This window comes from Aedes aegypti, chromosome 1 (assembly GCF_002204515.2).
Source record: "Aedes aegypti strain LVP_AGWG chromosome 1, AaegL5.0 Primary Assembly, whole genome shotgun sequence".
Classification (NCBI taxonomy): domain Eukaryota; kingdom Metazoa; phylum Arthropoda; class Insecta; order Diptera; family Culicidae; genus Aedes; species Aedes aegypti.
Genome location: NC_035107.1, coordinates 276,624,407 through 276,637,617, shown reverse-complemented (window position 1 = coordinate 276,637,617; position 13,211 = coordinate 276,624,407). Strand labels below are relative to the sequence as shown.

The window sequence follows — 13,211 nt, the reverse complement described above, 5'->3', positions numbered from 1 at the left end:
CAGAAACGTGCGAATTTGCTGATAGTCTTTCTGGGCGGCGCTCATTTGCACTCTGCACAATCTCAATCTCTAATCCTAAATCCCGGTGTTTGATCAAACGGCAGGGTGGCCAGGATGTTTTTTTGTGCTATCAGTAGGTTTCATGAGCACACTTAGATTAAATTACTGGGGTCGGTAAAATTTTACTGGGTTTTGGAACTACCGAAAAAGTCAGTAAAATGAAAACTGTCGCCATGCGTAATTTAAAAGCAAATTTCACCATGTTTTATTTTTTATCGATATATGATATAAAAAGAAAGCTCTCTGCAAAATTTCAGTAAAAAATCTCTGTTTTTCGATTTTTGACATTTTTTTTAGTTTACTGACTTTCGGTAGTTCCAAAACCCAGTTATTTTTACCGAACAGATTGAGTGTGAGAAAAGCGCGGTTATTATCGATTATCTTTTCAAACGAAATGAGACGGGGTCACACATAACTTTGGGCCAGCCGAATTGAGCAAAACATCGGTCATAATGATTATTACTTTCATCGAAATTCTTTCATCACTGTCGTTTAAAACCTATTATTGCATTACATTTGTCTGGGATGCAGCGAAATGATTTTCTTTGTAAAGGCTTTCAATTTACTGGTTTTTGATATTAAATTACTGCGTCATTGCCACTCTTTCTATTAGCTAGCTAGATACATCGTTATCATATACGACGCAGGGAATACATAGGAACTCTTAGGAAAATGACTAGTAGATTAACTGAGTAGAAATAAGTGGCGACAATCTTATTTTAATATGGTTTTTACATTGCCATAATAAGAAATACCTCTTTTGTAACAGCGGTATAAATAATCTAATTCCAGCTTCATTTTCGCAAAATTTACAAGTAGAAAGTAGGCGTTGTGAAGCATTGCATTTGCCACCAAAAAGTGAATCATGTAGGAGACTGTAATAGAAGCCTAAGGTAGCTTTACTTTTCAATATTCACTATAAAATGACTGTGGAAAGTAAGACGCTGAGATCGATCATTAGGGTACACTTGCTAGTTTCGAAAAATTGTTGAACAGACAAGGAAAGCGACTTTTTTCTTCAAGGATATATGAACGTAATGACCAATAAATACTTTTAACAACAACAAATTAAATTAACTAGAACTACTACTAAACAGTCTAATTTTGTTAAAACTTGACGACAATTGACATTTAAGACTCTAATCTAACGTAAAAGACAGGAGTAATCAGAATAGCACTTGAATGACAAATTATTCAAAACCATTTCGACTAAACAGTATTAGTAATGACACTACTACACTACTATTTCAAACAAATTCTGATGGAGCTGCTGATTTTCACAATACTTCCTTTTCTCAGAAGCAAGGGAATATGGGTACTTTTCAAAAACTACCACGTCACAATACTAATAAAAAACAGTGTTCATGCGGGCGCCATTGCCTAGTCCGTCTGAGTATTGTTCCTGGTAGAGGGGAAACTTGGCAAAAGCCAGACCGAGGGTTCAGCCTTGACAAGTTAAGCTGTCAGGCAGCTCCAACTGAATACCATACAAAAAAAAAATAAAAAATAAAAAATTACTGCGTCATTGAATAATGGATTCTTGAGCCTTGGTCCAAAACCCAAATCTTCAATGAACTGACGTGAATCGCAAGTCATTCCCATCTGTAAAAAGTAGGCATTGAGAAAATGGACAATGAAGTTTTTAAAATCGTTTTCCAAACAAATATTCAAAAATTTCCAGAGGATTGGAACATGTTTAAATCTTACTGAAACATTCGTTATTTGTTTTTCACTTCGATATCATTCTGAGGAAAATATAAAGCTAATCAAAACGCGGATCATTTCATTGTTACACGGTGCGGAATTCTGTAGTGGGACTGATATGCGATTATTTTTTATTGTGGGACAATTTGACTTGCTGTTTTGTTCCTATTTTTTCCGAACAAATCATTAGTGCAGCTGAAAGAATATTGAAAATCGAATTCAACTCAATTTTGACGAAGATGCAGACTTGTGACGTCTGACTTGCGATTTAGGACAGTGAAGCTCTCTTAAAAATTCTCTAGCGGACTTAATCTGTTGAACAGAAACGTGACATTATTTTGTGCGTCAAATTGAGGAGCCGAGGAATAGGCAATTGGCGCACTCCAATCTGTGACCTTTCTAATATAGAGGGCAGATGACGCCCTCCAGCCAGCAGTCAATTCTTCTTCTTCCCATATTCTTTACAGAGTACGATGCAGTATTTCGTACAGCTGCTCACTAACGTGTTTAAAAAATCACTACATATCATTTTGTTGCATGTTGTTTTGCACTTCAGTAATGATATATTTTTCATACTGCTTTTTTTCTGAGATGAGTTCTTTTCTCGGCTGCTCTCACTTTATTGGTACCGCTCTCTATTCTTCCGGGAACCAGACACTCACATCCGGCTTCTGGCAACATTCTTTTCATCCGTCACATTCTAGCACTCCTCATCAAACCAACCATTTCTAGTTCGTCGCTGAGCAGTACTTGTCACCTCTCGAGCTACTGTGCTTATCGCACCGTGTAAAGACTCCCACAGGTTGTTGAGGTTCCCCTTATTCGCTCTACAAGCTTTTGGTGGTATTCGACTATTATGTACACATTCTGTTTATAAGCGCTAGATATTCAAACGTGACGGTCGCTGAGCTCTGCCTATCGTTTCGCTGCTCTTTCCGCTAGTTTCTCTGCAAGATAGACGTTATCTCCAGCACAATATTGTTCTCCAGATTCCAAAGTTAGGATCGCTTACCATTATGCTTACAAATATGTCTGCATTGAAGTCCTATCAAACAGCAGCTACCGCCACGCTTCACTCGGGCAGTCGAAGACAACGTGTTCCGGTGTTTCTTCTCTCTCACTACACACGGGAAAGAACGGTGACAGCGCGTGATCGAACAGGTGATTACACATACAGCCTCTGACGATATTGTCTGGGGTATATGTTCCTGTATGCACTTGCTGTATGCTGGCCATGAGCCGAAACGTGCTGTTGAACTTGCCCCGATCGTGCTTGGTTTGTAGTGCTCCACCCCAGCACAGAAACCCGCATTCCATGCATCGCTGTTGCGATGGCCTCTTAACTGGCACTATTGAACGCGTTCTTAACGTCAATCGATTTCCTCTACATTTTCGCTTCGATGCCTTCTCGGCCCTCTCCAAGACCGTCCGAATCGCATCTTTCTGAGTCCGTGCTCGCTCTCCATACATTTAGCCACCCTGTTTAGGATGACCCGTTCCAAGAGTTTGTCCAATGTATCCAGCAAGCATATAGGCCTGTATGATGATGGATCACCAGGTGGTTTTCCTGGCTTCGATGGCAGCACCATCTTCTGGATCTTCCATATATCTGGGAAGTGGCCTTCGTCCAGGCATTTCTGCATCACCTTCCGGAACATATTCATCTGGTTCAGGGGCCTTTCGCCGCTGCTACAAGCTCGATGTGGGTGGCCACGGTGTCAGATCATACGTTGGGAAGAGACCCTGGACAACAACCCTCAGCTTTTCAGCACACGTTTCAAACGGTATTGATGGACCCTTGACTTTCGCCATGAACACTCGATAAGCGTCCACCAGGGGTTGGCGTCAGCTGCTCGGCACAGCTCCTTGTGGAACTTGGACTTGCTCAGCGTTATCTCGCGTTTGAAAGCAGCTCTGGCTGCTTGGAATACGACCTTTCGCTCTTCTGTGACTTCTACGTTTCTTGCTCTCTGGTAACGCCCCCTGGCTTTAAGGCAAGCAGCGCGAAGGGCGTTCCACCAGTACGCAGGACGTCGATTGTTGCGGGGCTCCCGTTTTCGTGGCATCGTAGTATCACATGCCCCTGCCATCCAAGTTCAGGGCATCGCTGTCGGTGCGAAGTGCCTCAACGAAGTGATCTTTGTCGAAAGCCTTCGTCTTCCACTGCCGCAGTGTTCCACTGGCCAATCCTGTAGTGTATCTCCTGATGATCGCTATGGATGTACTCTTCGCCTACCCTCCAAAAATAAAATTGAAAATACAATCTCCCATACCTTCCTTACCATCCCTACCACGAAAAAACTGTTCTGTGAAATTTTCAGCTTTTTCGGTGATGATTTAAAGGTGACCCAAAGATAGAGTAAGCTTATATGGTATTTACTATTGGAAAATTATGAATAATCTTCCTAACATGTTAGTACTGAAATGTAAGCATGAACTCATCATTCTCTAGTGAAAATTCATTATTCAAACCATTATAAAGAAATTTGCTGAAGAGCGCAATCCAATCTGATGGATAAGTGAAGAGATATTCATGAGTAGCCTTGAAAACATCTACAAAATCCAAAACAAAGTTAGCTTTATCTTCAGGAACATCCTTCATTAAAGTTTGAAGAATGAGTTTTCACTATAGGATGATAAGTTCGTACATACATTACTGTACTAACGTGTTTGAAACATTTTCAAAATTTCTCCATAGTGATATCCATATAAACTTACTTTGTCTTTGGGTCACCTTTAAATCACCACCGAAAAAGCTGAAAATTTCACATAACACTTTTTTTATGGTAAGAATGGCTAGGACGATATAGGAGATTTAATTTTCAAACATTTTTGAATTCTGAACCGCCCTGCCGGGCATATTGTAGAGTTCCATCTTCGTCGGTCTTACTTCTTCAATTGCCCCGAACGTTTAGGATCGCCAGGTCCTCTTCTTCCACGAATCCGCTAACCTACATCTGATTCCCTGCTGAATATTATTTTCGCAATTCTTTCTTCCGGCATTCGTACTCAATGACTAGCCCACTGAAGTCTGCCGTATTTCATACGCTTGATAATATCCGCATCTTTGTACACTTCATATAGCTCGTGATTCAAGCCACACGCCATTTTCGAGTTTCCCACCGAGTATTGTCCGCAGCATTTTACGCTCAAAAACACCGAATCATATGGCTATATTCTCTTTTTCACCGTTCAACAACTGCTGAACGTGCTCCTTCCACCTGGCAGCCACCGCCGTTTTCTCGACCATTGCACATTGCGGGCATTGGTACGGTATAGCGCCGCGCGCTATTGACCGTTGCATACAAGCTTCAAGTAGCATACTTTCTTCATGCAGCCTTTTCTTTGTGCGGTGGAGTCGCTTTTCTTCGACTCTCGCTGCCCCTCTGTTGGGTCGGGTACCGGCCACAAGCATACGGCTTCTGACGACATTCTTCATGCCTGTCACTCTCTGGCACTCTTCATCGAATCAATCGATTCGTCCTTGTCGTTGATCAGTTGCAATGACTTTCTGAGCCATTGTTGTCACAGCTTCGTGGACAGGGTCCCACAGGCTGTCGACATCTCCAGAAACGTTGATTCTTCTATTCAGCAACTCCATCAGTTGACAAGTGTTGGATATTGTAGCGCAACGTACTGTTAGTTGAACGAGATAATGATCCAAGTCGATATTACGGCCTCGGAAGGTCATGAAATCCGAGAAATTCTAACATCAACCAGCACGTGGTCTGTTTAGAGGTAGCCATCGCAACTCGGATGTTATCACACAGAAAAAAAATCCTGTTGTAGATCACGGGTGGAGCACAATCCGCTAGCAATTCGGACGGCAAATTCTTACCACGAAAGCAAAAACACGTTCTCTACTATTCGTACTCTCTTATACAATAGTTTTAATCAGTCCAGTTGGTAAACATAAGTAGGGGAGTCAAAGTGTGTTTACAAATAAGGTATGGTGCAAAATAGGGTAGCCATAAGAATTCAAGGTGGCTATAACATCTCTTCCCCCCTTAATTAATGCAATTCATAGATCAAGTCTTGTTGGCGGCCGTGTTACCCTGCCGGATCTCCTTGGTGACTGTCGGTAGTCTTTCACAACCGGTGGAATGGAGAGTGTTGAATCCTGATCAACTGAACCCGGTTGTTTCGCATTGTTGACTCCTACAGACGATGTATCAGCTATCGGTTGTCGAGGAAATTCCGGTTGCACCACCGAACCATTTGAAGGGATGTTATCTGCACTGATGTTCGGGCGTGTAATGTTCGCATCACTATCCATTGCTTGTTGCGATACAAAAGCTGGAATATTAGGTGATTCACGCAGTAACAGTGTTCTAGTGGTTTCCAATCTAGAACCAACTTCTCTGAGCTGATCGATGTGCCTTTTCCATGTTCTGCCATCATCAAGCTTCACGTAGTAGTGCAGCTTACCGAGTTTTTCAGCAACAACTCCGTATTTCCATCTGTCACTATCAATGTAGTCTCTAGCCGCAACTCTCGCCCCTTCCGCAATGTCTGGAGTTTTCCTTGGACATCCTTCACAGCATCTTTGGAATTGGGAATCATCAAGTCTAAGCGAGATCGCAGCGAACGATTATACATCATTAAGGCCGGAGATTTTCCAGTTGCTGGGCGGATTGTATTCCTGTATGTGAGCAGAATGTTGCACAATTCAGCATGCAACATCGACTTGTCACACTTCAAACTTTTGAGTTTAGCCTTGAAAGTCCCAATGAACCTTTCCGCTAATCCGTTTGTAGATGGGTGGTATGGCGCTCCCATCTTGTGGTAAACGCCGTTCTTGCGAAGAAAATCTTGAAAAGCGTCGGAAGTAAACTGGACTCCGTGATCCGACACTAAGACCGAAGGAATCCCATAAGTTGCAAAGTACTCCCGGCAGACTTGTATTGTAGTCGCTGTAGTGATGTTGTTTAGTATTTTCACCACAGGCCACTTCGTATAGGCGTCTACCAACACAATAAAATAACTTTGCATGAACGGCCCAGCGAAGTCCACGTGAATTCGTTCAAACGGCTTCGCTGGTTGTTCCCAACAGTGCACATTGGACCGAATCGACAATTTAGCCGGAAAAAAGTGTTATCTCTGTTCTCGTCGAATTTAGACGTTCGATGTCTTCAGAGAAGTTATTCGTAATTGAGTTTTGCATCTTTTTTTTTTGTGGATGCGCTCTTCTGCAAACTTTTACAAAATATTATTTTGAACAACTTTTTCGAAGACACTTTTGATCTAACTCTTCATTTGAGCTAAGTAAATTGATTTTGAAAGTATTAACTTAGGGTGGACCCAAAAAATCAGTTATTTTGATCTAACTTTTTTGTTTTCAGTTTTACGTGAATGTGGTCTTAAGAAGAGTTGTAGAGGAAGTAAAGATACACGTTTTTGCTGAACCTCGCAAGTTTGTAATTCTTGTGATTTTGATGTTATAAGCAAATTTAAGTGAAAAGGTGTATTAAAATTGGTGTATGGAAAAGTTGTAGATCTAATGAAATTCTTCAACTTTGCTGAAGATAGCACGCCGTTTACTTTGAAATCTTGTGAGTTACAAGAGAATTTCGAGTTTTTTAAGTGTATCTTTGAAGTGAATTTTCTCAATTTACAAAAAAATACGTTCTCACAGTTTTTGCAGCAAAAGTTGCATATTGTATGGCCTTTCGAATGTCACTTAAAGAAAAATTTTATCGAACCAACTCCATGACTTATGGGCATCTAAAGATTTCATAGTTTTTCACTTAAATTTGCTTATAACATCAAAATCACAAGAATTACAAACTTGCAAGGTTCAGCAAAAACGTGTATCTTTACTTCCTCTACAACTCTTCTTAAGACCACATTCATGTAAAACTGAAAACAAAAAAGTTAGATCAAAATAACTGATTTTTGGGTCCCCCCTAAGTTAATACTTTCAAAATCAATTTACTTAGCTCAAATGAAGAGTTAGATCAAAAGTGTCTTCGACAAAGTTGTTCAAAATAATATTTTCTAAAAGTTTGCAGAAGAGCGCAGCCACAAATTTCATCAAACAAAAAAGTTTGAGTCAAAATTTTGGCTTAAATATGGGCCACCCTATTTCACTGTTTCCTTAAAAGATGCAAAACTCAATTACGAATAACTTCTCTGAAGACATCGAACGTGTGTTGGCGCAATAGAAATATTAGTAGTAGAACGCTAGTGGCGCTATTACCACAAAACTGATTTTAATTATTGTTACCTTTAGTTATGAGTTTTCGCTGTTTTTCAATGCCAATGATTTGTTTTGGTCTTTGAAATTGAATTGACACTTTGAGGCCTGGTACTCAGGCTGTCAGCGCGTGGCAAACTAGATGTTGGTAACACGAACAGTAGCGACATTAGCATTCTTAGGTTAATGCTTCTGCTGTTGGCGCTTTTGCCGGTTCAGCTCTCATGGATTGGCAGTGGCTGCAATTTCTTACCATCTCTTCAATCTGACTATCAATACTTTGCCACCAAACGTATCCACGGGCCAGCGACTTCAGTCTTGTCATTCCAAAATGTGTCGAGTGCAATAATAGAAATATTAGTAGTAGAACGCTAATGTCGCTGTTCTCACAAAAGTGAATTAGTTTATTGTCACCTTTAACTGTATCTTTTCATTGTTTGTTCGATGCCATGTTGTAGTGGATGATTTTAAAATTTATTTGACACTTAGAGGGCCGGTACTCAAGCTGTCAGCGCGTGGCAAACTAGATGTTGGTAACACGAACAGTAGCGACATTAGCATTCTTAGGTTAATGCTTCTACTAGTGCAATTCGCTGAGAACTTTTTCTCGAAGAATTGGTGGAATGTAGACCCATATGCCACGTAAAATACAACCTTTTCGCAAGGAGAATTCCGACTGATCTACTCCAAAGCGATGACTTGGTTCTACAGTTATTCCTCTACGCAAACCTTCCAGTAATGGTTTTACGGTGTGATCCGCAGCAGTAGCCTTTGCGAGCTCTCCTACTGTTAATGGTAGTGTTTCGATCATGTTAACCTCCAACATATCGATCTCCTCGATAACATTGTCAGGTGCTTTGGTCTTCAGCGGCAGTCGCGAAAAAGCATCAGCATTTGCGTGTTGTTTCGTCGGTCTGAATTTGATACTGTAGTCAAACGATTGCAAGAATATCGCATAGTGTTGCATTCTTAGCGCTGACATTTTCGGAAGACCCTTCGTGTCCGATAGAATTTGCTTGAGTGGTTCATTGTCCGTCACAAGAATGAACCGCCTTCCGTACAGGTATTGATAGAATCGTCGGACTCCGAAAATTATCGCGTAGGCCTCGCGGTCAACCTGTTTATACGCCTGTTGCGTTGCATTCAATGTCTGAGATGCATACGATATTGGCCGTTCTGAGCCATCAGGGTAAACGTGGCTGAGAACAGCGCCAACCCCGTATGGTGACGCATCTGTTGCCAGTATCAACGGTAGTGAAGGATTGTAATGGACTAGAAATCTGTCCGATTGCATCTCCTTCTTAACGCTATCGAACGCCGCTTGGCACTGTTTCGTCCAAACGAATGGAACAGAATTCTTAAGTAGGTTGTTTAACGGGTACAGCGTCGTACTGAGGTTAGGAAAGAACCTCCCGTAGTAATTTACTAACCCAACGAATGAGCGAACCTGGTCCTTGCTCTCAGGTGTCGGCATATGGTGAATAGCTTCAACCTTTGAACGGACCTTATGAATACCAGTTTTGTCAATTCGGTATCCGCAATATTCTATTTCGTTGGTGAAGAACTGACATTTTTCAATGTTGATTCGCATATTGTAGGCATTGAGACGCTTCAGTACCTCTGTCAGCCTACGCAGATGTTCGTGATCATTCGGCCCCGTAACACGAATGTCATCAAGAAATACAGTTACACCCGGTATTCCGCTCAAGATCTCCTCCATCAATCTTTGCCATATTGCTGGTGCGGACGCAACCCCGTACATCAATCGCGTCGGTCGGTAGAGGCCCTTATGCGTGCTTAAGGTCAACACCTCTCGATCCTCTTCCTCGACTTCAAGCTTGTCGTGCCTTGATGTATACTGAATTAGTATTTGATTTCAAACGTAGCTTCGCAGACAAACCCCTAATCTTCCCGATGGAATCGTCGTTGAGATTTGCGTACCTTCGGACCAACACTCTGACTTCAGTAGTAGAAACCTCCGGTTATCCAACAGAAACATTCTTCGGAATGGGAGCAGCAGCAGTAAGCGTATGCACTTCCGAATAGGCAACTTCGTTGAGATCAATCCGCAAACTTCGCATCCATTGACGGCCTAGCAGTGGGTGTTTCCTCATACTGGTAACGTACAGAGGAAGGGACACCCGTTCGGTTCCGTATTCAACGGCAATATTCAGCATACCTTCGATACCGATATTCGTATTACAGAAACTAACCAGCTCCATATCCGATGGGTGTAGCTTCTTCCCGGCGAAAAACTTCTGTTGATCCTCCACGTTCATGATGGAAACAGGAGCACCCGTATCAACCTCGAACCGTATCTCCTTTCCATTAACCTTGACATCCAACCAAAATTTGGGACTGTGGACGTCAGAAGTTGCATCCAGTTTGCACAATTCTTCCAACGTGACGAACTCGTTCTCGTTCGAACCCGTCGTGGAACCTTCCTCCAGCAAATGTGCAGCAGATTTTGAAGTCTTCCCCTTCTTCGCCTTTAGGCACACTCTTTGTAGGTGTCCAGCCACATTACAAAAGTGGCAGACAGTGTGGATATGTGGACATTTATTTGCAAAATGTGTAGTGCTACCACATCTGTAGCATTCACCCTTCTTTCCCGTACTCAATGATTCTTTATTTGTTTTATTTTTATTTGCACCCTTCACCTGTACCTTGGTTCCACTGCTCCTCGATCGATCCACCAGGTTGAGCTCTGGTCTTTCCTGCCTGGATTGCATCTCTCTTCCTCCCTTGGACGAAAGTTCCATGGAAACTGCCATGTCCCGAGCACGAGTCAAAGTCAGGTCACGTACTTCCAACAATCGAGACTGAATGGTTCGATCCTTGAGCCCAAAAACGAATTGGTTACGTAATGCGGTGTGCAGGTAGTCACCAAACGTGCACGTGATAGCTAGCTTCCGAAGAGCTATCAAATATTCGTCGATGGACTCATCTGCGCGATCATCCCCTTGTCTTCGGCACTTAAATCTGAAGTTTTCCAGAATTTCAAGTGGCTCCGGGTTGAAATGGTTCTCTAGCCCAGCAACAATGTCAGCATACGTAGGTTGTTGAGGTTTATCGGGTGCCAATTTGTCGCAGAAAATGTCGTACATTTCGCCGCCCATGAAGTGAAGTAGGAAAAACAATCTGGAATTCGGCTGCACCCCAAACAAATTGAACGCCCCCTCCAGCCGCTCTACCCATCGCGACCATTTCATTTTATGACGGTCGAACAGGTCGATGGCGAATGAAGACTGCATACCAGCAAATGGAAAACCAACAATGGCGGCTCCTGCAGCACCTCCTGCTCCTGCAACACCGCCGGCACCGGCAGCCGATTCCGCACCCGCATCGGTAGATCCGGAACTTTCGCTTCTGGATTCCGCCGTAGTGGCCATCCTCGTCGGCCAATTGTTGTAGATCACGGGCGAAGCACAATCCGCTAGCAATTCGGACGGCAAATTCTTACCACGAAAGCAAAAACACGTTCTCTACTATTCGTACTCTCTTATATAATAGTTTTATTCAGTCCAGTTGGTAAACATAAGTAGGGGAGTCAAAGTGTGTTTACAAATAAGGTATGGTACAAAATAGGGTAGCCATAAGAATTCAAGGTGGCTATAACAAATCCGTTTTCGTATCCGTGAACAGCAGTCGTGAACTCGTCAACAAGCAAAAATACACCGTGAACGAGATCATGTACATATGAACGCGTTGCCAAGTTCCGAGAACGTTCATGTAAACATGATGGTAGTTCACGGTGTATTTTTGACAGTTCACATTTTCCAGAACGCTTTTTTGAGCGTGCAGGTATGTTTGCGGACATTCTTTCGTGCGAATTATTTAGATACAGCTGATTGCCATCTCTCTAGCAGCAGCGAAGGTTACAAGCGGATCGGAAGAAATCTTCTTTCCCAATCTACACGCAAATGCCAATGACTATTTTGACATATTGTTTTGGGCACTCTTCGTAAGCCTTATATAGGCTCTTATAGAACTCATCCTTCGTGTTATCGGGCTTTACGTTCGTTGGCACATTATGCTGATCAGGCTGTAGTTGAAGAACTTGCCCTTCATTTTCAATACACAGATTCGGTCGCTTACCGGTTTCCACCGAATAACTTGCATCATCTGCTTCCCAATCACTATGAAGCCAACTCCACGTTCTGCTCTGTCACCGGCGCTATAGTAGATGTGGTACTTGAATGAAGTGTTGGCGATGGGATCCACCGCTCGAAATTCATGTTCTCGGGTTTTGGGCCATCGTATTTCCTGGATAGCTGCCACGTTCACGCTGACATTCCGTTGTTCACAAGCCAGGAGCCCAATACACGCGGGTTCATTAAAAGTTCTCACGTTCCAAGATCCGAGCTTCCAATTGTTGTCCTTCACTCGTTGCCGTAAAATCAATCCGTTTACTCTACTTTTGCCTTTCTTGGTTGGTGAAGAGTCTTCGATAGGATACCTAACCAGAGTTGCGTTACCTACATCGTACTAGAGGGACTGCCTTCTCGGTGCTGACACGATACAGCATTGTCCGTTTGTTCGTTACATGTTGTCAGTTATCACAACCATCCACCTTCATCAGGGCTTTGAACCTGTAGTTTCAAGTTCTTTCGGACATGCTACCATAATAAGCCGTCATGTGCTAGCGGTGTTATCGCCGAAAGTATCGTTCTTTATTCCTCCTTTCTCCATTTTTCGTGGTATGAAAAAACACAAAAAAATGAATTAAAATGAACGCCAACCCTTGAATAATTTTTGGAAAACCAATTTGAAGAATCTATAAAAAAGGTTAAATATGGATAAATATGTATAAAGATTTTAGAAGGAATCCTGAAAAAATCTTTCAAGTACTTTTCGGTAGAAACTTTAAAATATTGAGAGGTTGTTTACTCACCTATATATCGGTAGTCCTGGCCACCCTGCCAGCCGATGGCGCCGCGTCGTCATTGCCGTGCTCGAGTTAAGCCCGATTTTGGGCATAACCCGTGCTCGCTATCACCACGGCGCCGTACTCGTGTTCTGATTAGAGCGGTGAAATAATAAACAAAACGCATCGGATGCACTCCTTTGGCAATTTTCACGTTCCTTTGCACCTTAGTTTGCGGTGGCAATGGGATCAGGAATAGGGGGAAATCACCGCGCCCCGGCCGTCCGTTTGTAGATAGGTACACATTTGTGAAACGGAAACTCTCAATCCAGTGAAAACGGGGCCATCGAGCAGTAAATCCGATTGGTTTGGGCCTTCCCGGGA

At 42.6% G+C, this 13,211-nt stretch overlaps 1 protein-coding gene across 1 annotated transcript in view; it reads left to right on the top strand.

The window, feature by feature from the left end:
• The window catches only part of LOC110674134 (dynein heavy chain 10, axonemal), a 363,130-nt gene that overhangs the window by 43,930 nt on the left and 305,989 nt on the right, over positions 1 to 13,211 (top strand). The gene's annotated exons all lie outside the window — the stretch shown is intronic.